Below are 9,509 nucleotides of genomic sequence, written 5' to 3'. Positions count from 1 at the left end.
AAGGAGATTGTTAGCCGCTTTGAGACTCCTGAAGGGGAGTGAAAGGCGGGATATCAAATCCAAACTCTTCTTCTTCTTCTTCTGCAAACCAAACTGTGAACTGAACTGCAACATACAGTGGTGCCCCGCAAGACGGAAAACCCGCTAGACTAAAGGGTTTTCCGTTTTTGAGCTGCTTCGCAAGACGAATTTCCCTATGGGCTTGCTTTGCAAGACGAAAACGTCTTGCGAGTGTTCCGATTTTTTTCCGCTCCCCCCCCTTTTTCTAAGCCGCTAAGCCTTTAATAGCCGCTAATCTGCTAAACCGCTAATAGCGCTAATCCGCTAATAGGGTTGCTTCGCAAGATGAAAAAACCGCTAGACGAAGAGACTCGCGGAACGGATTATTTGGAGGGGCAAACTGGAACAGAACTAATTCTTTTTTTAAAAAAAAAAAAATGAATTTTCCAAGCAGTGGGAACTCCCACCTGAGGGAACAAAATCTGGTTCCATCAGTGCTGGATTTTCAACGAGCCTTGAAAACCCCTTTATTTCTTGCTGGTTTTAGTCAAAATGCTAAGCTGAGTTTCAGAGTCTGAATGGTGCGTATTGATGCTGTTTTTAACTTGTTCTCTCATAAATTCTTCAAACTACTTTTATATGAGTATGTGGCTTGCTGTTGAAATGTCTTAAAATGCTGTTTGCAATGGCTGCATTTCCTTGGAATAGGGTATGAATGGTTTGGAGAAAGTGGATAGAAAAACTCTCTGCATCATAAATAGTAATAATGCATGAAGTGAATCTGAATGGTGGAATATTTAAGACTGAGGGAAGGAAGTGCTTCTTCACACAACACATATTTAAAACTGTAGTGTTAACTACTAGAAGATGTAGTGATGGCCACTAACACAGATGATTTAAAATACAGATGATTCAAAACCATGCAGCATAAAGTTATTGATGGATACTGTCAGTTGCTTAAATCACAAGTGGACAAAATGCTTTTGCACTCAGTTTCTGCTCCCAAACTTCCCACACCTGCTTGGTCACTTTGAGAACAGGACGAAGGACTAAGTACCTTTGGTCAGATCGAGTTGTAAAGTGGAATATTGTTCTGCAAAAATGTGTATGAGGCAAAACTCATTGTTGTCTCACCACCAATTCCTGGGCTCTGAGCCTTCGTCCTTTGGTGATTCCCCTGCTGGTTTGTCCCACCAATCCTCTGCATCCAACCAGTTCATGACGGTCTGCCTCCCTGCAAAGCAAAATCCTGCTCCAGGCCTTTGCATTCAAACTGTGACTAACTTTCAAATAAATGTGCTTAAGACGGTGGTATGTCACCAGTTTTGCTGGAATCCATGACGCACAATACCCCACTCATTTGCAAGCAGCCTGACTTATTTCTGAGTAAATGCAGTTTTTAAAAGACATCCAAATATAAATCCAAGACACACAATAACCCCCACCTCCAGCCATTGCAAGCAGGTGGGCATACTTCAGAGTAAATGCACAGCTTTTTAAAATCAACAACAACATATAAATACCTGTATCTCTCAGTGTGGTGAAAAGGAACTCTGTGTTGTTTCCAGTGGTAGCTGCAGTGAACACAAAATGAATGTCAGCCCAGCAAAAGAGCACCAATCAGAAGAGCCAGAAGAAGATGGCGAGCCAATCAGGTGAGCCGGAAGTCCCTTGAAGACGCTGTAGGTTGGTCTTTCGGCTCCAGTGGCTCCTCCCCTCTGGATTCAGTGCTGCTACCAAGGTCAGAGAGGACAGCAGCTGGAGCAGGAGTCTCTCTCAGGGCAGGCTGCAGATGTTGGCACTGGTGCCATTTTGGTGGCAGCTGAGGTGGCTGTTTCACCATCAGTCTGCTTAGTTGGCAGTGGCTCCGCAGGCAATTGCCTCAGGGTGCATCAGCAAAGCATCAGCCTTGTTTAGGAGAAATTCAAACCAAAATACTGGTGAATTTTCATGAGGAATTTTTAAAGAAATTACAAACTGGTGTGGAAATGTGGACAGGGCATATAAATATTGCAAATAAATGCATAGATACAGCGACCTAGATGAACTTTGTTTCCCGAGAAGCTCTGAAACTCCAAAATGCAATTGCCACTTTCAAACCAGAAGCAACAGTTCATCTTTTGAGGCCTCTCTGTGTGAAGAACCACATATTTACGAGGTGATATGACTTCATAAATGTATTGGTTTTGGCTTCAATTTGAGCAGTTGGTTTAGGAAGTATTCCCTTGAGTATACTCCCAGGCAAGATGGAAACAAGATTACAGCTCTGATTGCCAGTCAGGCACACAGAAGTCTGTTTATAGATGGTCATAAACAGCATGGAAGGGTGGAGCATGGAATGCAAGTCACTGGAACTGCAATTTTACCCCAATAATTTACGATAATAGAATCCATGCCTGCTGCCACCAAATGAGTTAGACCATTCACCCAGATGTTGATTATCATGTGTGTGTGGGGGGGGGGGATCATTCAAAAAGTGCCTCAATGCAACTAAGAATCAATTCTCCAATTATTCTCCCTGATCACCAGCTATAATGTGTGGGGATGATTAGGGAGTCATTATATATTATTTAAGGATATCCTTCCTAACTTGCGCTAGCAAGTTCCATATTCCAGCAGAGTTCCAAACATCCCCCTTTTTAAATTACACTGCGATCAGCTTGTTGCTGACTCATCTAAGTCTTACTATTAAAGATTCCTTCCTGGTAAAATCCCTTCTAATCCCTTTTAAAAATAATAAATACAAGAATCTGATTAAAGTTAATATAAAAGTAGTTTACTCAGATTCAGATTCATTCAGGTACACAGACACAGGGCTGTCTTAAGCATATCTGGCACTGTGGTGCAAAGATCCCTCCGGTGGCCCCTCCCCCATTTCCCAGAGTTGTTGACCTTTTTCCAAGCCTCTGCAGGGATCGCTCTCCTCCGTGGAGGCTTGGGAGGCAAGGTGCACACCTGCCAGCCATATGGCTGAAGGGGCACAGCTGGCGGGCATGCAGGGAAAGGGAGGCCACCTGCAAAGCCGCGCAGCTCCCCCACTCGCTGGGGTGCCCCTGAGACGCCAGCGCCCTGGCACAATGCGCCATTAAGCCCAATAGGAAAAACGGCTCTGTACAGACATATCCCTGAAGGCAGGCTTCGGTTACATAACAACTAGAACTATTCCATAAAGAAGTTAGTCCCAAGTGACTGCGACTAAGCAGTCACTTCTCCAAATACACAGCAACATACAAAATGGAGAACACACACAGATCAGAACACGGAGGCTGTGTGCTCCTCCATGCTAGTACAACAGACCACACCCTCTTCAAGTCACATGTAGTGGAAGTCTGTCCCAGCTCAGGAGGAAACAGGAAGCCTTCTCCTGAGTGGTACAAACCATCCCCTAACATGTCCACTGTAGGAATGTTGTACAGTGGTACCTCTAGTTACATACTTAATTCATTCCGGAGGTCCGTTCTTAACCTGAAACTGTTCTTAACCTGAAGCACCACTTTAGCTAATGGGGCCTCCTGCTGCTGCTGTGCCACCGGAGCACAATTTCTGTTCTCATCCTGAAGCAAAGTTCTTAACCCGAGGTACTATTTCTGGGTTAGCGGAGTCTGTAACCTGAAGCGTATGTAACCTGAAGTGTATGTAACCCAAGGTACTACTGTACTTGACTACAGTTTTACATCCCACATAATGGAGGTGTCTGGGCTTGACCCAGGAGGTTGCAACAAAGGCCGAACAGCCCAATGACATCCCAGTTGTCACAGCAGCAGAGTCACAGACAATGTTAGCCAAAGAAATGGTCAGACTAAGGCTCCATCTGAACTGTATCTTTTAAACAAGCATCATACCACATTAAATGGTTGTTCTCTCCTCTCCCCCAAATACTGGGAGCTGTAGTTTTTCATGGTACAAAGTTGTCAGAATCATTTGGATTGAAGCTATGATTCTTTAAAGTGGTATGATGCTGCTTTAAATGTATAGTGTAGACGGCAGACTAAGAAGATAGGGAGGTGTGGCTTTGTTGCCATGGTAATCCACTGCTTCTCCTGCCAGGAAGCATGGGAGGGTGAGCAAAGACTGCCGCCTATCAATTATGTGATAATTGAGAAGAGGATCAGCCCCATGATCAGAGAGGATCAGCTCCAGAATTCTCTGGAAAAGCAGAAACAACGACAATCCTATATACACTTCCCTGTGAATAGACCCCATTGAATTTAGTGGTTATTCCTGAATAGCCATGGACATGATTCACTGCCTCCTCTCATATGAATGAGGCTGGAAGGGAGAATTGGGCTCATGAGTGGTATACATGTGGTGTGTACATATGCCAAAACACTCCTTGATTAACCAAAGGATGCAGACCCTTTTTAATGGTGGCTGCCTCTGGTACCTGCATTACACAAAGCCCCTACACCAAAGCCTCTTCACTGGGCTTCCTTTACGGAGTACTGCATGCAACATGCAGTTGTTGAAAGAGGAAGAACAATGGCATGGATGGGGCTAAAAGTAAGATCCTGCTCCATTGTCTACACAACCACACCATACATGTCAGTAATGTGTGCAGGGGGCCTAAGAGCTCTGTGGCAGCATTATCTGCCTTGCATGCAGAAGGTCCCAAGTCCAATACCCAACATCTCCAGGTAGGTCTGCAAACTAGATGGACCAATGGCCTGACTCTGTATACAGCAGCTTCCTTGGATCTGGGAATAAGGAATTATTATAATAATCTGTTTAAATCTGTGGTGCAGATGCACCTCTCAACATAGATAGCCAGCACATTCCATGCCTTTATTGATGTTCCCATATTATGCCTTTTCAGCCTTGAGCTGTGGTTTGCGAATTACAGGGATGGTTCCTTATTTTTGGAACTATGGATCTCTGGTTTTGGCTCAGTTCTTCTAACAATAAAACCTTTTTAATGCATACTGACAGATGTTCTGCACCCTTGGCTAGGATTTAGAAAAAAAACCCATAGCATTTGCAGGGAGCACTAATGTGCTTTCTTTTTGGAAATGGCAAAGAAGTCAGATATGTGCAAACAGCTCTTCCTTCCATGAGTCTCCATGAGTTCAATGTGTCTTACTCCCAGGGAAGTGTATCTCAGAATGCAACCTTAATGAGGAGACCATTAACAGGAAATGGTGGGTGTGAGCATAAAGAGCTTTTGAAGAAACAGTGTAGTGCAATGATTAGACTAGAATTGGGGTAGAGCCAGGTTCAAACTGACACTCAGCTGTGAGGCTCATGGGGTAACCTTGGGCTAGTCATTCCTTCTCAGCCTAACCTACCTTTACAGGGTTGTTGTGAGGACAAAATGGAGCAGCAGAGCAAAGCACACTTCCCTGAGTTCTTTGGAGGAAAGGCAGGATATGAACGAAATACATTAACAGCACAGTCCTATTTATTTATTTTTTATCAGATTTATTTCCTACCCTTTCTCATATTTCGCCAGTGTAGGATGGGGGAGGGAATGATCTGGCCAGATCCAGTTCCCCACTCCTAGTTTATGGGATAAGCAACATTGGCCAAGTGTAAAACTCTAGCAGGTTTGAGAGAAGGAAAGGCTAGAACTTTTCTCCACGTCTTGGCAGTTTTCTTAATGGAATGATTCCCCCCTTACCCCCCCCAAATAATTTGACCTTACCTATGTTCTGAAGCAGAATAGCCAGGACACAGGTTTAGTACTTTGCCAAAAGTTAGGCCCCCAAGGTGTTACTGTGGCCTTACCGTGAGGTGCATGAGGTGGCCAACTCAGATGATAGATATCTAGTCAACCACAATGAAGGGCAGCAGCATGGTAGACAACAAAGCAACTACTTATGTGCACTTCTGAAAGCCTGGACCACTCCCACTCCCAACGTGATTGGCTGTCTGCACTTCCAAACTGTGAATCACGACTCAGAGTTCAAGGGCCAATAGCAGAGGCCAAAATCCTGAAATGTTCTGTGATTAGACAACATGTATCTACTCAGAACACAGGAGCTCAGAATCCTTAGTCCAGACTCAAGCTCAGGCAAACACAGACCACTGAATAAATAACATAACTGGTACAAAACACAAGCCCCAGTGAAATGAACAGGAGCTGTTCAGTGAACTAGGGGATAATCATTGGCATTTACTGCCTCAGATAACAAAAGGCCTTGAGTCAGCCCTGCGCCTGCCCCACCATTTTTAAGAGCACATCAACCACTTCATCTGCTGCTTTCGAGACCTTGGCCATTGTCTTTCTATCACTGAAAACAGTACCTATTGTTGTGCTCAGGACTAGCCCTACCATTAGGTGGACTGAGGCAATCACCTCAGGTGGCTGATACTGGGGTTGTGGTGGGAGCCGTTCAGTCATTCTTTCTGAAATCACAGGCCATTCCTCTCTGTTGCAGAGCTATGTGTATCACAGGCCTGTTGTGCACCCTCAAAACTAGTCTTCTGCTCTCAGATATGCTGAGTGGTTGTGGTGTTGAAGTCAGATTCAGCTAGAAGGACTCATCCACACTTCTGCTGGTCCGGTGCCTAAAAAGCATGGGTCCTGTTAATTTATTTCATGGACCCTTTCTCTGGCTGCCCTCACACAGCATATAATAAGCCAGTTAAATCTGGACATGTTACCACAAGAGGGAGCCAGATGTCCTTTGATGGAGAACGTGGGCAGAGTGTGTGTTTCACATAATAATCAAAGGGGTACCTTCAGATGTGGGATTAAAACTGCAAACAGATTGGTTTTTTGTTTGTTTGTTTTTAAGTAAACTTGTCTATGGAAAGGGAAACCTCCCATTCCCATTCCCTTCAGGAAGCACCCTTTTTCTGAGGCCAGGGCAAGGAGGTTAGCGAAAAGGACAAGGGTTCAATGATAAGCATTTTGTCATTCTCACACATTCTGTATCCCCAACATGACACAACACACAGCATACTTTGGGAGCAGGAAGGTTGAACAAATGTCACATTTAGGCAACCCAAATTCTATGCCAACAAAGCTGGGCTTGGTAGCCTGCGTAAATGATGCAAATTCAAATTTGCATATATCGCCTTACTTAGTGTATTGTATTCTTCAGCTGTTAGTGATGGGGAATCTCAGATTTCCACTGGAAGCTGCTGTCAAGTCTTGATTTCAGCTAGCAGATTGAGGTGAGCTAGGAGCAAGGCAAGGCAAATAACCATTAGGGTAATACGGCTAATGCCTTCAGCCAAGTGTAGCCAAGGTAGTGCCCTCCAGATATTGCTAGACTACAACTCCCATCATCGTAAGAACATAAGCATTGCCTGCTGGATCATGTCAGTGGTCCTCCTAGTCCAGCATCCTCTTCCCCAGATGCCTATGGGAAGCCTGAAGGCAGGAACTGGGTTCAATAGCTCTCTCCTCTCCTGTGATTTCCAGCAACTGGTATTCAGAAACATTATTCCCTCTTAGTGTGAAAGTAGAACATACTCATCAGGGTTAGTAGACTTTGGTATCTTTATCCTCCACAAATTTGTCTAATTCTCTTTTGAAGCTGCTCAAGTTGGTGGCCTGTTAGAATGAGTTTAACCACGAGTGGTGTGTGAATTGTTGGCCAAGTTCTCGTGGGATTGATGTGAATTGTATTCCAATCATTTCTGGAGGTTAGCTACCCCACTTTATGTCCTCAGATCCCTAGCTCTGTGAAGCTCACTAGTGACTTTGGGCCAGCTACTCTCTCTTAGCCTTATCTCCCTCACAAGGGAGAAGATGGGGGAAGTGGGGGAAAGCAAATTCATGTATTTATGCCATCTTGAGTCTCTTGGGGGAATTTTTTCATGTCTTTGCCGCAACCAATGCTAGGTTGTAGAAGTGCCTATGTTTCTAGATTTTCTCTTTCATTTGAATACATTTGCATTAAACTTGTTTGATAACTTTGTGTTCTTCTTTAGTAATATGTAGCTAGTGTATACTGCTTAGGCCCTTAAACCAGCCCTGGCCAGGAGCTATGGGAAAAGCCAATACTCAGGACCAGAGAGAAAGTAAAAAACAGAACAAATCAGGAAGCAGGGCTGAAGTGCAACCAAGGATGCAAAGGTAAAAGAAGACTTTGCTGCTCAAACAACACTCAGTTGGAATTGGAAGCTCTTTTACACTCCTTCCTGCTGACCAGGAGGATGCAATGGTCTGCCAGGGTAAAACCATTCAAGGGCTGGAAGGTACCGTATTTCATTGTTAAGTTGCCACCTGCAGTTCAATGGCTCACCATATGGAGCAGCTGCCAACAGATCCCTGTGTTTCCTGATTGCTGCCTTTGCTTCTTACCTTTCCCGCCCCGACCTGGCCACAGTGATCCATGTGACGGTCATCTCCAGGCTTGACTACTGTAATTCGCTCTACGCGGGGCTGCCCTTGAAGCTGTCCCAGAAACTCCAGCGGGTACAGAATGCTGCAGCGAGGCTCCTCACGGGGTCTCTGCCATGGGAGCATATTCACCCAGTGCTTTTCAAGCTGCACTGGCTCCCAGTGGAGTACAGGGTCAGATTTAAGGTGTTGCTTTTGACCTTTAAAGCCCTTCACGGCCTAGGACCCTCGTATCTACGGGACCGCCTCTCCCCCTATACCCCACGGAGAGCCTCAAGGTCCATAAATAGCAACACCCTAGTGGTCCCGGGCCCTAAGGAAGTTAGATTGGCTTCAACCAGAGCCAGGGCCTTTTCAACTGGTGGAACGCTCTGCCTCATGAGACCAGGCCCCTGCAGGATCTGATTTCTTTCCGCAGGGCCTGTAAGGCTAGTTGTTCCGCCTGGCCTTTGGCTTGGAGCCAATTTGATTCCCTCCCTCTCTTTCTTTTTTCTTTTCCTTCTCCTCCTGCGATGAGGCTACATTTTAATATTTTAATGTTTTAATATTTTAATGCTGTATTTTAATTTTGTTTTTAAGTTGTAATCATTCAACTTGTTTTTATTATTGCTTGTAAGCCGCTATGAGCCCGGCGTTGGCTGGGGAGGGCGGGGTATTAATAATAATAATAATAATAATAATAATAATAATAATTGTTATTTCTCATGCATCTTATGCACAAGGGATGGCTTAGGCCAGGGGTCATCAAACTTTTACAGCAGGGGGCCGGTCCACTGTCCCTCAGTCCTTGTGGGGAGCCAGACTATATTTTGGAAAAAAATAATGAATGAATTCCTATGCCCCACAAATAACCCAGAGATGCATTTTAAATAAAAGCACACATTCTACTCATGTAAAAACACCAGGCAGGCCCCACAAATAACCCAGAGATGCATTTTAAGTAAAAGGACACATTCTACTCATGTAAAAACATGCTGATTCCTGGACGGTCCGCGAGCCAGATTTAGAAAGTGATTGGGCTGGATCCAGCCCCCAGGCCTTAGTTTGCCTCCTCATGGCTTAGGCCTTAGGGCTTATCCATGCTTACCTTTTGCACTTTCAAGGCACAGGTCTGTGCTTTCCCAGTCCATGTCTGAGCCCTTGCCCCACCACTTTCCTTAGGAAAGCTCTGAGTAACATTCAGTTAATGGAGAAATAACTTCTCCCAGGAAGCAAAGAC

This window comes from Podarcis liolepis (assembly GCF_965112155.1).
Source record: "Podarcis liolepis genome assembly, chromosome: Z".
Taxonomy (NCBI): Eukaryota; Metazoa; Chordata; class Lepidosauria; order Squamata; family Lacertidae; genus Podarcis; species Podarcis liolepis.
This window is presented reverse-complemented; position numbering follows the sequence as displayed.